We start from the raw sequence: 19,979 nt of genomic DNA, 5'->3' as shown, positions 1-19,979 counted from the left end.
TTCATTGATAAAAATGGCATGGGAATTCCCCACAGGGGAACCCCGAACCAAAATTTAAAAAAAAAATGACGTGGGAGTCCCCTTAAATTCCATACCAGGCCCTTCAGGTCTGGTATGGATATTAAGGGGAACCCCACGCCCCCCCCAAAAAAAAGGCGTGGGGTCCCCCCAAAAATCCATACCAGACCCTTATCCGAGCACGCAACCTGGCAGGCCGCAGGAAAAGAGGGGGGACGAGAGTGCGCCCCCCCTCCTGAACCGTACCAGGCCACATGCCCTCAACATTGGGAGGGTGCTTTGGGGTAGCCCCCCAAAACACCTTGTCCCCATGTTGATGAGGACAAGGGCCTCATCCCCACAACCCTGGCCGGTGGTTGTGGGGGTCTGCGGGCGGGGGGCTTATCAGAATCTGGAAGCCCCCTTTAACAAGGGGACCCCCAGATCCCGCCCCCCCTGTGTGAAATGGTAAGGGGGTACTTACCCCTACCATTTGTATAAAAAACTGTCAAAAATGTTAAAAATGACAAGAGACAGTTTTTGACAATTCCTTTATTTAAATGCTTCTTCTTTCTTCTATCTTCCTTCATCTTCTTCTTCTTCTGGTTCTTCCTCCGGTGTTCTCGTCCAGCATCTCCTCCGCGGCGTCTTCTATCTTCTTCTTCTCGGGCCGCTCCACACCCATGGCATGGGGGGAGGCTCCCGCTCTTCTCTTCATCTTCTTCATCTTCTTCATCATCTTCTTCTCTTCTTCTTTCTTCTCTTCTTCTCTTCTTCATTTTCTTCTCCGGGCCGCTCTGTATCCATGCTGGCATGGAGGAAGGCTCCCGCTGTGTGACGGCGTCTCCTCATCTGACGGTTCTTGAATAACAGTGACATGACAGGACTTCCCTGTGGCATTCCCCGTGACGTCACAGCGAAGTCCTGTCAAGTCACCGTGCATCAGAGGGGGGCGGGGTCACCAGGTGCCCCCCCCCCGTTATTTAAGAACCGTCAGAGACATCTTCACACAGCGGGAGCCTCCCTCCATGCCAGCATGGGTGCGGAGCGGCCCAGAGAAGAAGAGAAGAAGAGAAGAGCGGGAGCCTCCCCCCATGCCATGGGTGCGGAGCGGCCCGAGGAGAAGAAGATAGAAGACGCCACGGAGGAGATGCTGGATGAGAACACCGGAGGAAGAACCAGAAGAGCCAGAAGAACCAGAAGAAGAAGATGAAGGAAGATAGCAGAAAGAAGAAGCATTTAAATAAAGGAATTGTCAAAAACTGTCTCTTGTCATTTTTAACATTTTTGACAGTTTTTTATAGAAATGGTAGGGGTAAGTACCCCCTTACCATTTCACACGGGGGGGGCGGGATCTGGGGGTCCCCTTGTTAAAGGGGGCTTCCAGATTCCGATAAGCCCCCCGCCCGCAGACCCCCACAACCACCGGCCAGGGTTGTGGGGATGAGGCCCTTGTCCTCATCAACATGGGGACAAGGTGTTTTGGGGGGCTACCCCAAAGCACCCTCCCAATGTTGAGGGCATGTGGCCTGGTACGGTTCAGGAGGGGGGGCACACTCTCGTCCCCCCCTCTTCCTGCGGCCTGCCAGGTTGCGTGCTCGGATAAGGGTCTGGTATGGATTTTTGGGGGGACCCCATGCCGGTTTTTTTTTTTTTTTTTTGGCGCGGGGTTCCCCTTAAAATCGAATTTAGGGGGAACCTCACGTCATTTTTTTTTTTTTAATTTTGGTTCGGGGTTCCCCTGTGGGGAATTCCCATGCCATTTTTATCAATGAACTTCTATGTGTATTGTCGGCAATGCAATAGCCGTGAGTAGTTTTAAATGGGTTTTTTCCTTCGAAATGTCATTTTGCTGTCAGACTGTTCTAAACACGGGAAACATGCGCCCCTTTACAGGCATACTATAGACACCCCCCAGCTACGAAATTTAAAGGGATATTACACTTTTATTGTTTGACTTTAAGCATTATTAAAATTACTGCTCCTGAAAAAACGGCAGTTTTTAAAACTTTTTTTTTGCATTGATCCATGTCTCCTGGGGCAGGACCCGGGTCCCCAAACACTTTTTATGACAATAACTTGCATAAAAGCCTTTAAAATTAGCACTTTTGATTATTCATGTTCGTGTCCCATAGACTTTAACGGTGTTCGCGTGTTCGAACAAACTTTTTTCCTGTTCGCATGTTCTGGTGCGAACCGAACAGGGGGGTGTTCGGCTCATCCCTAGCGTAGACAGAGAGATAGCTTGAGTTAGATTAAGCAGGCAGGTTATTCAGTTAGTGGCAGTGTATTTGATATATATATATATATATATATATATATATATTGTAAAGGATTCCCATCAAATGTAGAGCTTGAAGGACTTCTTTTTAAGGGCTTTGTTTGCCCATTTTTATTAAAAGAAAGTTCAACGAACAAAGATAGGTTTCCCTCGCAGGGGTTTCAGCATTCCTTTTCATCAACAAAACTACATTCAGCCTAGTTGGCTCTCACTTGTAGCACTGCAGCCCTGGCCTTACGCTCCAGGCCCTTGTCTGTCTCATACAGACTGTTTCACCGACCACCTTGGTGCACACAGCTTTGAAGCCCTTCAACGCGCACAGCTTCTGGCTCCCTGGACCGGGTGGAGCCCAGAACCATGGCCAGGTTACTACTAAAAGCCCAGCACACACCTGACCAATCAGTGTGCTGGCTGTTCTCAAAATCAGGACCCAGGACTAGGTATTTGATCTCACCCGGATCTCTCAGAAATCCCAGAGCTCCAGGTCCCAAAGTGGACTTTACAAAACACTGAGGAAACTGAAAGGCCAGTTTCCCCTTCATGTTACATGCTCCCTGGAGCCCCTCAACCCGTCTGGTTGAGAATTCTGGGTCACATCCTCCTTCTAGACCCTGGCAGGGCAACGCTCTGCTACAATAAATATATATATATATATATATATATATATATATATATATATATATATATACACACACAGTGGGGACGGAAAGTATTCAGACCCCCTTACATTTTTCACTCTTTTTTATATTGCAGCCATTTGCTAAAATCATTTAAGTTCATTTTTTTGTTCCTCATTAATGTACACACAGCACCCCACATTGACAGAAAAACACAGAATTGTTGACATTTTGCAGATTTATTAAAAAAGAAAAACTGAAATATCACATGGTCCTAAGTATTCAGACCCTTTGCTGTGACACTCATGTATTTAACTCAGGTGCTGTCTATTTCTTCTGATCATCCTTGAGATGGTTCTACACCTTCATTTGAGTCCAGCTGTGTTTGATTATACTGATTGGACTTGATTAGGAAAGCCACACACCTGTATATATAGGACCTTACAGCTCACAGTGCATGTCAGAGCAAATGAGAATCATGAGGTAAAAGGAACTGCCCGAAGAGCTCAGCAATATTCAACGATTTAATAGGTAGACCTGCCGACTCACATATTGATATGGAAAGGGCCCACTGTGCTCTACGCCCCTAACCCAGGGAGAACGAACCACCTAGGGATATTGTGTGCTGCTTGGTGAACTTTCCCCTTAAGGAGGAAATCCTTCGGAAGGCCAGGGAAAGGGGTCGAGTAGTTTTCAATGGGGCTGATATAAAACTATTCCAGGATTTGTCACAGATTACGCTACAAAATAGAAGAGCCCTAAGACCTTTATTGAATGCACTTCGCGCCAGAAACATTCAATATCGCTGGAAATTCCCCTTTGCCCTATCTGCGTCCACCAGGGGACGCTCTGCTATTCTCCGCACACCAGATGACCTAAAGAATTTCTGTGACCAGCTCGATCTCCCACGGATTAAACTTCCGGAATGGTATGACCTCTTCTTCTTCCTGTCGGAACCGTGGCTCCCGGTTTCCCTTAACCCATCTCCGAAAGCTCCGCGCCAGAGATCACGTAGACGCAAGGCAGGCTCGGCATCTCCGAAAGCACACTCATCCCGTCGCGACCTCTACCAACGAAGCCCTGCTTGTGTACCGCCGTCACCCCCGGGACGCAACCATCTGGATGACTGAACTGTACCCACTCAGCCATGTCGCAACATCAGTGAGTTACTGCCTTAACCCCCGATGCACACTGCCCCATTTTGTGCTGTGTACCATACTACCTTCTAGGGAGACAATCATTCAACACTCTCCGGCACCCTTCTCCTTCACCTATTTCTCTCTTCCCCAGTTTCAACCGTCTGTTACCTGCAGTGACTCCCTTATACTCCACAAGCCCGGCCTGCTTAGAGCTGGAAAATAGCATTTAGGGCTCAAAGTACTACGACCACGATTTCTCACATAGAGACTTCCTCTATCTCATTTTTTTTCATTTTTCATTTTATTTCATCTTTATTTTATCCTACTTTATTTTATAGGGTTTTAAGCACCCTATCCGAGGGTCTAAAAATAGTATAACCTGCCTGTTTCTCTGGAATGGATCATACACCAGAATCCCTCTGCCTTCAAAAATTTCAATGAGCAAAACACGAACTGCCTTTCTCTTCTCATTGTAGGATACTGCTTTAGAGGATGACATATACCTTCCCCTCACTCATTATTATAAAAAATAGAGAGGAGGAAACCCTGGGATGGTACGGGTGAAGGGGTAAAGAGTAATAAATGAGTAACCTAAGTAGAAAGAGAGGGGGACGTACTAAATAGTGTGATTGGTATGAGAAATGCCCAGAAATAGTAGAAAAAGATTATACTTTATTGAAATATACAAAAATAGTTATAAAAAAGTGAACAATGCATACAAAAATATCTAGACCACACAGATGAGCACATTGGTAAGAATAAGCATACATGTATGTGGTACATAGGAGCCCAACATGTTTCGGATAAGAAAAAATTCAGTTCCTTCTTCAGGGGTTTCCTGTGGGGATTTTTTTGTATGATCTGGGGGAAGTATATTAGTAAAACATACCAGTCATTAGTGTATATGTATATATATATATATATATATATATATATATATATATATATATATATATATATATATATATATATAATATATATACACACACATATGTACATATATATCATAGATGTATATCATAGGTATAGAAGGTTTAACAAGGCAGGATTTATGGAGGCAAAGAAAAGAGAATAGGGGATAAGCTAAAATGAGAATGAAAAAATGATAAAGATAAAATAGAATGAATAAAAATACAGGCTCAGGATACGCCAGAAATTCAAAGTAGTATGAAACATTATGGGGACTTACTCGTTCAAATAGTTAGCTGCATATAAAGCAACGGACTATAGTCTGACAGTCTGCCGTATGATACTTCAGGTCATTATCATCATGGTATCAGTTTCAACACATATTCGGTTAGGGAAGGCCAGGTATAGATTTGTATAATAGAGGCCTGGATTCAAAGATGGTGTGGAGAATTTTATGATGTATATCAAGGAGAGGTCATAGAAGCCATACAGATACGGTGAGGCACGCCAGAACACCAGCGTCCACGAGGAACAACCAATGTAGAAGGGGAATGTGCGTCCCTACATATAAAAGATAATAATAATGATATTGGAGTATAGATATCAAAGGTTCATCATTCGTATAGACAAAAATCTATACGAAGATAAGTATTGAGTGTATAATATATGTGGTTAGTATGGTTATAACCATCTGGATCCTATGGTCAAATATTGGGTTCTATGAAAGGGAGGGGGGGGGGGAGACGGGAAGGGGTTGGCAAAAGTTAATATATATATTCTATATATGTTAATATAATATATTGGTGCCTAAGTAGGTATATAAGGGTGGTAGGTGTCTAGGGCCAATATAGGTGCGTTAAACCCTGACAACTGTGTCCTACAGCGTCCGAACAAAACTTTAATATAAGTTGAATGAATTAGATAGAGATATGCACAATGCGCAGAGCTCTATATCATAATGGCATCAGGTACAGAGAGGACATTGCATGGATAGTTCAATGTTTAAAGTGATGTTAGAGATAGAGCTTACTTGCAGATTGTAGTCTGTAGGGCCATGACCTCTTCCCAGAAATCCAACCTGGATATGCAGCACAAGTGTGTTTGCATTTGGAGGTTATTTAAAGAGGATCAGATGGGAGAAAAGTATTTGCACCTGTATAGGGCGGGGGGTGTGTATGTTTCTGACAACTCACTCATTATTATAGGCAATTCGTGTATGAGGTTAGCGGTAAGAAACAATGCACAAAGAACAATATTTTTATTGATACCATGTATATGTATTTAGAGAAGGCGGATTTCCTACTACACTGATCACCAGGGATGTCACCCTCAAATTCCTTACCTAGCTCGGGGTGCCCCCCTCATGGGTTTCACCTTCTTATATTGATCCTGATCACCTCTTGCACAGTTTGCCCATAAGGTAAGAGGGAGAGATCTAATTTGCCTAGACATCCCTGGTCTTCGGTAATCAAACCACTTATCTTAGGATTTGTAACACACACAATGTACTCAATCAGATAGGTGAATCCCCCAAGGGGTTTACTGATCAATCAATAGTCCTGCAAACGCACAGCTGCATATTATGATCCTTCAGATTGAATGTTTCTCATTTCCTTACCCTACTCCCTTCCCTCCTCCCTCCTGATCTCCCCATCCCCCCTTCCCCTCTCCCTTTCTGTTCCCCTCTCTATCTCTCCTCTTGGGATTTGCCATTTTTGTCTCTCACTTACGATGGTAACCAGCCTTCTGTTTGGTAGGAAATGTTTAAGCTTGTTAACTTTCTCACAGTGTGCATTGGGAATGTTCTTGTTTTTGTTTTGGTTTTTACTGTTATTTTCTCCTCTTTATTTGGCATGCTTATTACATGGCTGAAATGTTAAGGTATACATTCTATATGCTTTACCTTCTTTCTTGCTTTTCTTAAAATTGCTAATTGTTCCATTTAGGGGTTCATTGCCTAGATCCCGGTGGTCCCATAGTAAAATGTTAAGTGGGCTCCCCACAGGACTGTAGTCTACATTTCTCTCCCTCAGCATATTAGCGGGTCTGCTCCCCGGCCCGCACCCAACCTGAGGTCCCCGTCTCTTCTCACTCCCCCACACAGCGGTTCCTTAGGGATACTAGCTGACACTCCAGGATTCTTTTCCCCCAGATGAGGCAGATTATCTAGCTTCACCTCTGGTTTGTCCCTTGTTCGGTTTTTCTCCTTTCTTCTCTCCTTCCCTGTATCATTGTTCACCACTTTCCTCTCTTTCTCTCTTCTTCACCTCCCATTTCCCTTCTTCCTTTCTTTCCGCCCCCATACCCCGTACTTACTCCCACTTCATTTCTCCCCCTCTTTCCCTCCCCACTAATTCTCTGCCTCTTTTGCTCTATCCCCGAGGTTCCGGGGCTTGGCTGGGCCCGCTCCCATCCCCTCTTTGACAGTCCCTACACATTATCTACTATTCCATAACGCAATATACTTTGGTAGGGCTTGACTTCCAATCACAACTTGAGGGTAATCATGCAATCAAAACCATTAACCGAACAGTCCTTGACGCTAAAATGTATATCTCTGAATGTAAAAGGCCTTAACCTACCTGAGAAACGCTCCCAGGTCTTGTCATCACTTTCTAAACACAAAGCTCACTTTATCTTTCTACAAGAGACCCACTTTTGCTCCGATGCTACTCCTAAACTCTCCAATCACATATATTGATCGGCCCATCATGCCACCAACCCAGATGCCAAGATGAAAGGCGTCTCAATATTAATCTCCTTTCAGACTCATTGATTGACCCGACAGGCAGATATATTTTCCTTAAAGGGATGTACGCAAACAAACCAATAACACTAGCAAATGTCTACTGCCCTAATGATCATCAAGTTTCCTTTCTGAGAGATATCTGTGACTGATTGGCATCCTTCCAGAAAGGCTTAGTACTCCTTGGAGGGGACTTTAACGTTCCCCTGAACCCACTACTAGATTCTTCTTCAGGCTCATCTGCCCTACCATACAGAGCTCTACGTCAGATCAAAACTCAATTACAAAACCTGACCCTTCACGATACGTGCACCGCACCAAAAATAATCTAGAATTGACTATTTTTTCTCTCCCAATCGGACCTGCCATTTTTACAACGATCTACGATAGAACCAATGTTCTTATCAGACCACCACCTCATTATGGTTACACTGTCTTTTCCCGAAACCCAACTAAGAACTAAAACATGGCGTTTTAACCCTTCACTGCTCAAGGACCCAGTTTCTCTTGATCACATACGCACAAGCATTCATAACTATTTCACTGAGAATTCGACACCTGAAATCTCTCCTATCTCCCTTTGGGAGGCTCATAAGTGTGTGATCCGGGGAGAATTGATTGCCCTGGCAGCTAAAACCAAAAAATTAAACCAAGAACTTATTAACTCTCTTATTGAGACGATCAGATCCCTGGAAAGAACTCACAAATGAACTCAGGCAATTGCAACTCTACAGGAGCTGACTCACTCCCGTGCTCTCCTTAAGGCAGAACTAGATAAACGCTCTAGCAGGCATTACATTCTTGGCCAGAAGATCTTCTATGAGCAAGGGAACAAATGTGGCCGCTTGCTGGCACGCTCGGTTCAATCTGCTAAAGCCTCTACCAGAATACATCATATACGTAACCCCAAGGGAGATCTCCTGGTCAGGAATGACGATATCGCTAAGGAATTTGAGACTTTTTATTCAAAATTATATAACCTCCGCCCTAAACAATCGTCTCAAAACGCTCAGAAAGCCCGCTCAGAACTCATTAAATCTTTTCTCTCCAGATATAGCCCCAAGCCAACATCTCCCCAACTTAAGCTAGAACTTGACAAACCCATATCTTTAACTGTAAAAGAAGCGGCAACCAAACAAATGAAGCTAGGCAAAAAGCCGATGATACCCCGACAGTTACTCTCTCCAATACTATAAAACATTTGCGGACATTCTATTCCCCACACTCCTGACCACCTTCAACGCCTTAGCTGACGCCCAATTTGACCCTTCTAGAATGTTAGTTGCCCACATCTCTGTCATACCCAAAGAGGGCAAAGACCCATCATCAGTCGCGAACTATAGGCCAATATCCCTACTGAACGTGGATATCAAACTATACGCAAAAATTCTTGCCAACAGACTACTTCCCTTAATACCAAATCTCGTATCTCTTGACCAGGTAGGGTTTGTCCCCAGTAGAGAAGCCCGAGATAATGTAATCCGCACATTAAACTTACACCACTGGATATCTTCCTCTAAAACTCAGGGATTCCTCCTCTCACTTGATGCCGAGAAGGCGTTTGACAGGGTGGCCTGGTACTACATGCGTGAAACTCTTTTAGCGATTGGAATTGGAAATCGTCTGCTTTCCTCTATTATGGCACTGTACTCCGGTCCTTCTGCTGCAGTTAGAGTTAACGGCCTCCTGTCAAACGCCTTCCCTGTCAGTAATGGCACACGTCAGGGCTGCCCATTATCACCACTTCTTTATATTCTCACCTTAGAACCCTTCCTCAATAAGCTAAGAAACAACCCCAATATTCAAGGCATTGCTGTGAAAGGGAGAGAGTACAAGGTAGCGGCATTTGCCGATGATATTTTGCTCTCATTGTAAGCACCCTGTGTCTCTCTTCCAAATCTTCTACACGAGATTGACCTTTTTGGCAAAATATCCAACTTAAAAATCAACCACACTAAATCACAGGCCTTGAATATCTCTCTTCCCCCTCAAGAAGTGATTAGTTGTCAAGAATCCTTCCCTTTTCAATGGCATAAAAACGCTCTCGCCTACCTCGGGATACAGATCCCATCCCACTTATCAAACCTATACGCATTGAATTTCCAGGTAGCGCTACTTAAAGCCCAAAACTTTCTTAAAGAATGGAGGGCGTTAAATGTTTCTTGGTTTGGGCGAGCAGCTCTGATTTAAAATGCTTATTTTACCGCGTCTATTATATCTAATGCAGGCAATCCCAATAGCTCTCCCAACTAACTTTTTTATAACATACCAAAAAACTTGCTCGGCCTTTTTATGGAGAGACTCTCCCCCCCCGCATTAGATACTCTAGACTCACCTTACCCAAATCCAGGGGTGGTATAGGGCTGCTGGATCTGGGCAAATATTATATTGCGTGCCACCTTACGAGGAGACTGGAGACTGGAATATCCATACTAACAAGAAATCCTGGATCGCCCTTGAAAATGCTGTATCGCATCTTTCCCTACACTTACTCCCGTGGTTACCCTCTAAGCATTGGCCACAATCAATAACTACACATGCACTAATATACCCGTCTCTATTAGCATTTAGGAAGGCCTCAACCAAGGGAAATTTAGCTTCAATTCCAGGTCCCTTAACTACGCTAAGAGGGAATCCTGCATTCTCCCTGGGTACCCACATCAACTTCCTGCAGAAAGAATGGCCACATGAAGATGTCCTTGTCATGCATTTCTATCTTGATGGGAAAATCGTTTCCCTAGACAAACTCAAAGAAATGTCCAAAACGTCAGCATTTTCCTTCTGGACCTATAGACAAATTAGACACTATCTGGAAACTCGTATAAGCCAAACTCATGGGACTAAACAGCTCACACCGTTTGAAACCTTGTGTCAGCGCAAAATCCCACAAAGACACCTCATTTCTCTTTTGTATGCCTTGCTTAATGAACCCTTGACTCCTAGCCTTACGCCCTCACAGATTTCATGGAATAGGGACCTAACGATACCCTTAACAAATGATGAATGGAATAAGGTCCATGAATACATACACAAGGGCTCATTGAACGTTGCTACTCAAGAGAATGGGTTTAAGATAGCTACCAGGTAGTATAGAACCCCCTCAAGACTCCACAAATTTACACCCTCTATTCCCAACACTTGCTGGCGATGCGGACTGGAAGTGGGTACAATGCTTCATGTATGGTGGGACTGCACAATCCTCCAACCCTTCTGGAAGGAGGTTCACGATTTAATAACACAAATTACTACATTTACCCTCGATTATACCCCGGCCCAATTTCTTTTACATCATACATCCTTACCCAAACAAAGCTATTTGAAAGCTTTAGCCATGCACTTAGTTAATGCTGCTAGACTATGCATCCCAAAACATTGGCAATCTACTTCTGTTCCATCAATCGGAGAATGGTTTGCAAGAATTTCCAAAACTAAAGACATGGAGGAGCTCATTCATATTTCTCAGGATAGGGTTCATAAGTTTACGGTTATCTGGTCATGCTGGATACACTTCACGACTACTGAAAGATACCGTCAGTACTTCCCAAAGGCTACCCTGCAAACATAACAGCTACCAGTCAGGAGGGCTTTTTTTCCCTCTGGTCCTGAGGGGGTGGGGGGGTGGGTCCAGTTGCCTCCTGGAACCATTCACCTCTGATTTTCACCTCTCTCAATGCCCGCCTACTATCCTCTTTATTCCCTTCTTCACTCTTGTCTCCACCTTACTCCTTACGCTCTACCTTCCCCTCTTCTCCCTTATCTCTTTCTACTCTTACTGACCCATATTTCATTCTGGACTACCATATCTGACTCTTTCTTTCTCTATTCATCTTTCCTCTTCATTACCTTTTTCTTAACATACTCTCTCTCTCTTTCCTATTCTCTTTTTCTGTGTGAAGAATTTTCTCCCCTTTTTTCTCCCCCCTTTTTTTTTCTTCTGTTTTCTTTCTACATCACTCTATCCTTTCTTTCTTTCTGTCAGCAGTTCTTTTGTAATTGTCCCATATTTTATAGTCCAAGATGAGGGTCTTCACTTGTTGAGTGTGATGCTTCAGGACATTCAGCACATACGCCCTGGGGGGTCTCGATTTTCTTTGAACCCTAGCCGGGCCTGGTCTGGTGCTCAATGCCTCCCTTTATCCTCACCGGAAGACGATGTGAGTGGGGGGAAATGTGCACTGTATTTAAACACCTTGTCTTGTGGCGCCATGTTTTTGCACCCAACCATATCTTGGATAACCCTCCTGGCTGACTCCTTACTAGCATTATTGTTTAAAGTCTTATGAATATTATGTTATGTGCTGTTGAAGTCATGTGACAACTGTATAAGACTGTACTCTTTCTACTTGTTTTCTAATTATTTTATTCAATAAAATCTTTATGGAAAAAAAAAAAAAAATAACGAAGGAGTGGCTTCAAAACAACTCCGTGACTGTTCTTGAATGGCCCAGCCAGAGCCCTGACTTAAACCCAATTAAGCATCTCTGGAGAGACCTAAAAATGGCTGTCCACCAATGTTTACCCTCCAACCTGACAGAACTGGAGAGGATCTGCAAGGAGGAATGGCAGAGGATCCCCAAATCCAGGTGTGAAAAACTTGTTGCATCTTTCCCAAAAAGACTCATGGCTGTATTAGATCAAAAGGGTGCTTCTACTAAATACTGAGCAAAGGGTCTGAATACTTAGGACCATGTGATATTTCAGTTTTTCTTTTTTAATAAATCTGCAAAAATGGCAACAATTCTGTGTTTTTCTGTCAATATGGGGTATGGGTTGCTGTTTGTACATTAATGAGGAAAAAAATGAACTTAAATGATTTCAGCAAATGGCTGCAATATAACAAAGAGTGGAAAATTTAAGGGGGTCTGAATACTTTCCGTCCCCACTGTATGTGTGTGTGTGTATATGTGTGTGTATATATATATATATATATATATATATATATATATATATATATATATATATATATATATAATATACATGCATCCAGTGTAGCCTATATTTACAGTGCATTCTGTGGTGTACAGTTGCTAATAAAGTGCAGGCGGTGTACACAGTATCTAATACAGTGTGTACAGTTTCTACTACACTTCCGGTGGTGTACACAGTATACAATACAGTGCAGCCGTAGTACAGTTGCTAATACAGTGCAGGCGGTGTACAAAGTATCTACTACAGTGTAGTGTGGTGTTGCAAAACAAAAAATACATCATGTCCAGAAGGCCACCAAGGAGAGGCTGACACTCACAAGGCCTCTAAAAGAGGGCAAGCAGCCTCTGTATCTACAGTCAACAGTGGTGGTCGTGGACATGGTGCATCCTCTGCAGGTGGCTTTGAGACACGCTTGTCCTTTTTTGCTGCTGCTGACCGTGTTATTGAGCCATAACATGCAGAAGAGTTGGTAGAGTGGATTTATGCTGTGGAGGATGTGCAGCGATTTGGAGGCTCCGATGTTGGTTCCCAGGTTGAGGAAGGGAATAACATGAGCTTAGAGAGAGGGGGTGCCACAGAAGGACAAGAAACTGGCAGTCATGTTTCACAGCAGGGCCCGTTCCTGCGCCCAACAAGAGTATCTGTGAGGGGTTACAGTGTTGTGGCACTACCACCACCACCACCCAAGGCCCAATTTTTCTGCCCCTGTTTAACAGGGGCATGTAATTACAATTCTTGATATAATATTTCATAGAAGGGTCCCGTTCCTGCGCCCAACAAGAGTAACTGTGAGGGCTTACAGTGTTCTGGTACCACCAACACCTAAGGCCCAATTTTCTGCAGAGTATATAGGGCAGGCCGTATAGTCTATATACTGCTGTTCAGAGTATATAGTGCCTGGGGGACCCCCACGCCATTTAAAAAAAAAATTGGGTGAGGGGTTTCCCTTAACATCCATACTAGACCTGAAGGGCCTGGTATGGATTTTGGAAGGGACATCCACGCTTTTTTTTTTTGTTGGTATTTTTGGTATTTTTATCTATATTGCCGGGACCCAACAATATATCACAGCTGCAAGCAGTTTTAAATGACATTTTTTCCTTTAGAAATCTAATTTTGCTGTGGCACTGTTATAAACATGGGAAAGATGCGCTACTTTACAGGCATACTAAGGAAACCCCCCACAGGCATGATATTTAAAGGAATATTTAATTTTTATTGTTTCACTTTAAGCATTATTAAAATCACTGCTCCCGCAAAAAAGGACATTTTTAAAACTTTTTTTTTTTGCATTGATACATGTCCCCTGGGGCAGGACGCGGGTCCCCAGACACTTTTTATGGCAATAACTTGCATATAAGCCTTTAAAATGAGCACTTCTGATTTTTCACGTTCATGTCCCATAGACTGTTCGCATGTTCTGCTGCAAAACGAACCGGGGGGTGTTCGGCTCATCCCTAATGGATAATGATCTTGTTAATGCAATTGATTCCAATTATGCTTTCTTATAAATGATGTGAAAAGAATACTCAATTGTGACATGTTCCAATCTGAGGAAAGGCGCTAGCAATAGCCCGAAACTGTAACTATATAATGGAACATTTTTGATACATTTTTTGTATGTTTTTCATTTCAATACATTTTTGTGCAGCAATCCTCTGAACTTTCTTTATATACATACATACATACATATATATATATACACACACACTATGTTACCAAAACTATTGGGACACCTGCCTTTACACGCATATGATAATAGCATCCCAGGCTTCGTCCGTGGGGTTCAATATTGAGTTGGCCCACCCTTTATAGCTATAACAGCTTCAATTCTTCTGGAAAGGCTGTCTACAAGGTTTAGGAGTGTGTCTATGGGAATAAACCCCTCCACCAAATAATTTGGACCAGTGCACAAGCAAGGTCCATAAAGACATGGATGAGTGAGTTTGGGGTGGAGGAACTTGACTGGCCTGCACAGAGTCCTGACCTCAACCCGATAAAACACCTTTGGGATGAATTAGTGCGGAGACTGCAAGCCAGGCCTTCTCGTCTAGATCAGTGCCTAACCTCACAAATGCGCTTCTGGAAGAATGGTCAAAGATTCCCGTAGACACACTCCTAAACCTTGTGGACAGCCTTCCTAGAAGAGTTGAAGCTGTTGTAGCTGCAAAGGGTGGGCCAACTCAAGATTGAACCCTACGGAATAAGACTGAGATGCCATTAAAGTTTATATGCGTGTAAAGGCACCCCAATACTTTTGGTAATATACTGTGTGTGTGTGTGTATATGTGTGTGTGTATATATATATATATATATATATATATATATATATATATATATATATATATATATAAATATTGCATATACACACAGTGTGTGTGTGTTATAGAGAAGTTAAAATAGATTGGTATGTTTACATCTGAATAACGAGCAGTCCTTTAATATGACCTATTAAAATCAATTATTAATTACAACTGGTGTCTCCATTGTTGCCTTTAGTACTGGAGACATGTAAAGAAAACATAAATATTTCCATTCTACTCAAATTGTAGAAATGTCTGCCCACTCTGCCAGCTGCAAAAGGAAAAGCTCTTAAAGTGGAACTACACTGTATCTGAGCACTACAAACCGAAAATGCTATTTCATTATTTTTTAATACTCAAAGTAAATGCCCCTTCCGTCCATGTTTCCATGCTTGCTTTTTGTTGTTGAGAAATCACTATGAACACCCCCCCCCAAGCATTTACTTCCTGGAATCCATCTGCCCTTAGAACAGTCATGAAAGCAGAATGAGCTAAGCTGAGAAAGCCCCTCCTTCCCTTCTGAAGACTCCTGGGTTGTATAACATCATTTGCCTAGGCATGGAAACCAGAAAGTAACTGAAGAAATGTAAAAAAAAAAGGTTAAAACAAGTAAATATAAGATACCTTCCTATCTACTTACTAATACTAGCATCATATGGATTAGGAATAAGTAATGTTGATTGAGAAGTTCCACTTTAGTGTTAAGAAGTTTACATTTCAGCCCTCATGATAATAACTCGCATTGATAAAACTTTTGACACTAGCTGTCACACTCATGAAAATGTAACTTTGCTGCTTGGTATGATTTAGCAGCTGGAGTTGCTATCACTCTTGCTGGATACAATGTGACAACTGACTACCACTGCAAATAAAAAGACAATTAAAAACCTCTAGTAAAAATCAAGGAACACAGCTGTAAGAACTATTATAAACATATTCAATATGCTAAGCGGCAAGGCGGTAAGTAAAATGTGCAGTAGTCATAGCAACAAGTCAGTATCCATTGTATTGGTGTGCCACCTGTAAAGTGGCTGCTAGGCTTACTGTCTTTTGAACTTAACAGTGATTATAGTGGGTTAATATGCCTTCAAATTACAACTGACAAGAAAATGCCTGCCAGTCATGAATACGTACATAATAATTTTGTTAAACTTGGAAAATGAAATATTATATGCCAAGTACTATACATTCTTATAAACATGGAAAGGTTAATTGTGTTTTCATAAACTGTACAAGAATTATGTTTAGTCTTAACTAGAAATTGTGACCAGATGTGGCAAAATCTTGTGACCTGCGCAACCTCTACACCTGCATTTTTGTGTTTGCGTAAATTATGATTGCTTACAAAAATACCTCACAACCACAGAGAGACAGAGGACATGATAAATAGATATTATCCAATAGGTGAACTCACAAACATATGTACCTAGACAAGAATATTGGATTGCAACATTGGACATATTAATGGGTATTCATGGGCACAGTAAATGGTATGCATAGGAATGTATTTTGATGTGCAACCTTTTGGTGCTTTAGATTGATCTGTTTCAGTCACCCACCTTATTCCTACTGCCTCCAACTGTCTTTCTCGCCTGCAGTCTTTTCCTTTTCTGTCTCTTCTTTTTTATTTTGTTTTTATAATATCATTCTGTATTTTTTTTTCTCCCAAAGCATCTGTGTTTCTTGGTTTTTCTTTCTCCATTCTTTCTCCTATGTCTGTTTCTCCCTGTTTGTCTGTGTCTCCCCTCCCCCTTCTCTATTCTCCCTTTTCCGTATGTTTCTCCCTCTCCCTGTCTCTACCAGTGCTGCCTCCCCCTATAAACTGCACCAAAGGCTGTCAAACATCACAGCTGCAACATTTCCATGCCCTGGTGTCACAGCCAGTGTAATAAATAAACCAATTATCTCTCTTTTTTTTTTTTTTAAATAAATAATTACCTACTGGCATTTTACAGAACAATGAGTAGAGTTAAAATTGGACTTATTTGCTTAATTTTCTATATTCACGTCAAGTATAAGCATAATTTAACACAACTCTTGGCACTGTCTATGACTGCTAGGAGGTTCCATGGTGTACATAGCATTGCAAACCACAAAACCATTCATTTATATTGCCATATACAACAGAAAAGCATGGCTTATACATAAAAACTAAAACAATTGTGCTTTGCCTTTCTGCACTGTCCTTATATTGAGAGCACATACAATAAACCGTATTCAACAGCTTTTATCTTATCAAAAATAAACAGTAACATTCAATTAAATCTTTTCAAGCATTTCATTACATGGACTGAAATTAATCCAGAATATTATTGTATTTATATAATAATATTTTAAGTAAATATGCTACAGTTGCATTAATACATTTCCAAATGTATTAATCTGCACTCTGTGCTATAGGGTACAGCAAACAATAGGAAGACTACATAAAAACAATATTACAAGGAAATATGAACAGTTGAACAGTTCATATTCCTTTTCAATCATAAGTATCACAAATATGTAGCAGATAAGCAGATTAGTTGGTAGTAAGGAAACTGGACAACTTCACCTTACAAACTGCCATAAAATAAAATTGATGTAGAGTAATCTCCAGTAACATAATGACCTGGCTACACATAAAAAGCTGGTGTATGTATGTGTGTGTGTGTGTGTGTGTGTGTGTGTGTGTGTATATATATATATATATATATATATATATATATATATATATATATATATATATATAAAAAATACTATTAGGATCAAACGTAAATACAAATGCATGCACGCATATGTATGCATACATAATTGTGTCAGTCGGTTCCTTAGCTTACCTACTTTGGTTAGTTATGTTAAAAGAAATGTGTGACCCCTGATTCATTTTAAAAGGACTACTTGTCAAACATAATTTATCTTCATTTTTTTTTATAACCAACTACTTTAATGTAATTTGATGTTTTATTACTTCCACTACATGGTGAACAAGATTAATAGATGAGAAAATAATTAACAAATCTATAGTAATGTAGCTATTCTAAATAGTACTACATCTACCAACAATATTACTACAAGCTATCATGCAAGTAAGCCCTAAACAGCTCACTTGAAAACAGACTGCAGAAATCCAGGCAAATTCTAGATAGGTATAATTCCACATTATCCTTCACAACAAGACAATAGGTATCAATTAGAATATTTAGAGTTTAACGCAGCAGTCTTCATTACCTATTAAAACTGTGCAGTGCTCTCACAAATTAGCATAACACCTTAATCGATGTAAGCAAAGATGGCTTCAAAAACACATACATATTACTGGCTTTGCCAGTATTTTCCTGTTCATAATGATCTAATTCTTAAACACAGATTACTTTTAAGGTTCTTGAAATGTAAAATGTCTTAACCTTATTTAAAAATAGGGGAAATCACTTACAATATACACAATCTATTTATATTTACTTTATTACTTGCAGCTTTTATTAGAATTCAGCTACATTTTCTCATTTGTGCAACTTGGGGAATCTGTTAGCTCCTATGCATATATATCTATTTGAAAAAATAAATGTATTTCTTTTTTATACAGAATCCCAGAATTGTTCAAGGACTGGTTAGGCATTTGGCCTAGTAATTGACAATGCAGACAATTTTTCACTCGCAGCTCTTCAACCTTTTTTCTAGAACCACTCAGGCAATATAATTTGCATGCCTGCCTATTTGCAGTAAAACAATAAATAACAAATAAAACAGCTATCCTTAATCATGGCACTGTGAAATAAGGCAAAATACTTATTTTCCATACTACAACAATCCTTGATTATCTACCCCAGTTTCTTATTAAATGTACCTGATTCAAAGAAGGACTGCAGTCTGAAGGGGATGAATCCTTTAGATGTATGTGCAGGCCTATGTATTGCTCAGAAAAGGCGACACTGCTGCCTCCCTGTATCACAGCAATGGAGAATATGCTAGCATCAGTACCAAGACAGACCACACCCACCGAAGGTCTTACTCACGCCTTGTACCTCTGATTGGATGGAGGGAAAGGGTGCTACTTCTTTAGTAGACCAGAGACAGAGGCAGAGGAGAGGAGGACAAAAGGGAGGGATTGAGAAAGGAAGAAAAGAGGAGAAGATATAAAGATAGGACTGGGGATATGGATAGAACAGTATAAATATATGAAGAGTAGGTGAAATAGATCATGAACGCACCACACACATACACTCTCTCTCTCTCTCTCTCTCTCTCTCTCTCACTAATATGCTCTTGACGAATTTCCTACCACAGCATCTATCCCTCTGTATCCGTCCTTCAAATGTTCTCCTTCCTGTTTATTTCATTCACTCCCTCTGTCCCTTTTCTTCACTGCATCTGTTGCATGTTCTCTTTGCCTCAGCCACTCACTTTCCCTAAACACTTAGCAATCTGTTCTTTCCTCACAGAATGCCTTCCATTGTTGCTCTCACATTTACACAGTACATTGACATCTCACACTGTCACCAAGGCAGCCGGTGCCCTGTATCCTTAGAGACCCTGTAACCTGTCCCATGATACATGCAGACACCTGCCACTAATATTGTAACATCTAGTATAGACTGTACAAGATGAAAACACAGAGAATGAGGAAGACACCAAGGCTCTGTAAGAAAGGGAATATTTTATATGAAAGAATACAATAGCGGATGGATAGATAGATTCTACGCTCACTTTCTTAGTAATAATATATATGTAGAAATTAGCACAAGAGTAGAGAAAAGAAAGAAAAGTAGAGTGCAAGGCAAATAATACAATGAGGAAAAGCCATTATTCAATGTCCCAATCCATCAGATGCTCAGACAAGGCATAGTGAAAATGAAATATTGATCATTAAATGACAATAATCCCTTATCACTGTTAAACAGTAACAGGCTCACTGACAACAGAGATTTTTCTCAGCTTGAAAATGTGGGAGTAGTAGTGTCCATCACTATATGTATCCATTGCAGGTGTGAAGGAGAGAGGTACTTGCACAGGGAGGCAGAGAAAGTGTAGAGATGGGAGGTAGGAGGCCTGTCAGCTGCTGAGCATGATAAGACCACAATT

The 19,979-nt window shown here is 41.3% G+C and overlaps 1 protein-coding gene across 28 annotated transcripts in view; it reads right to left on the bottom strand.

Annotated features, from left to right (window-relative positions):
* Positions 1–18,891, bottom strand: part of NRXN2 (neurexin 2) — a 3,426,600-nt gene extending 3,407,709 nt beyond the window's left edge. For 23 of the 28 annotated variants that reach the window (XM_073605072.1, XM_073605074.1, XM_073605073.1 and 20 more), the window contains exon 1: positions 18,745–18,891. The gene's annotated coding sequence lies outside the window, so the exon portion shown is untranslated. Of the gene's footprint in view, positions 1–16,480; positions 17,054–18,744 lie in introns of those variants that run through there. The other 5 variants (XM_073605079.1, XM_073605080.1, XM_073605078.1 and 2 more) reach the window with 3 other exon arrangements.
* Positions 18,892–19,979: the final 1,088 nt, after the last annotated feature.

Source organism: Aquarana catesbeiana, linkage group LG11 (genome assembly GCF_042186555.1).
Source record: "Aquarana catesbeiana isolate 2022-GZ linkage group LG11, ASM4218655v1, whole genome shotgun sequence".
In the NCBI taxonomy this organism is placed as follows: Eukaryota; Metazoa; Chordata; class Amphibia; order Anura; family Ranidae; genus Aquarana; species Aquarana catesbeiana.
The sequence above is the reverse complement of the archived record's forward strand: the minus strand, read 5'-3'. Positions and strand labels throughout refer to the sequence as shown.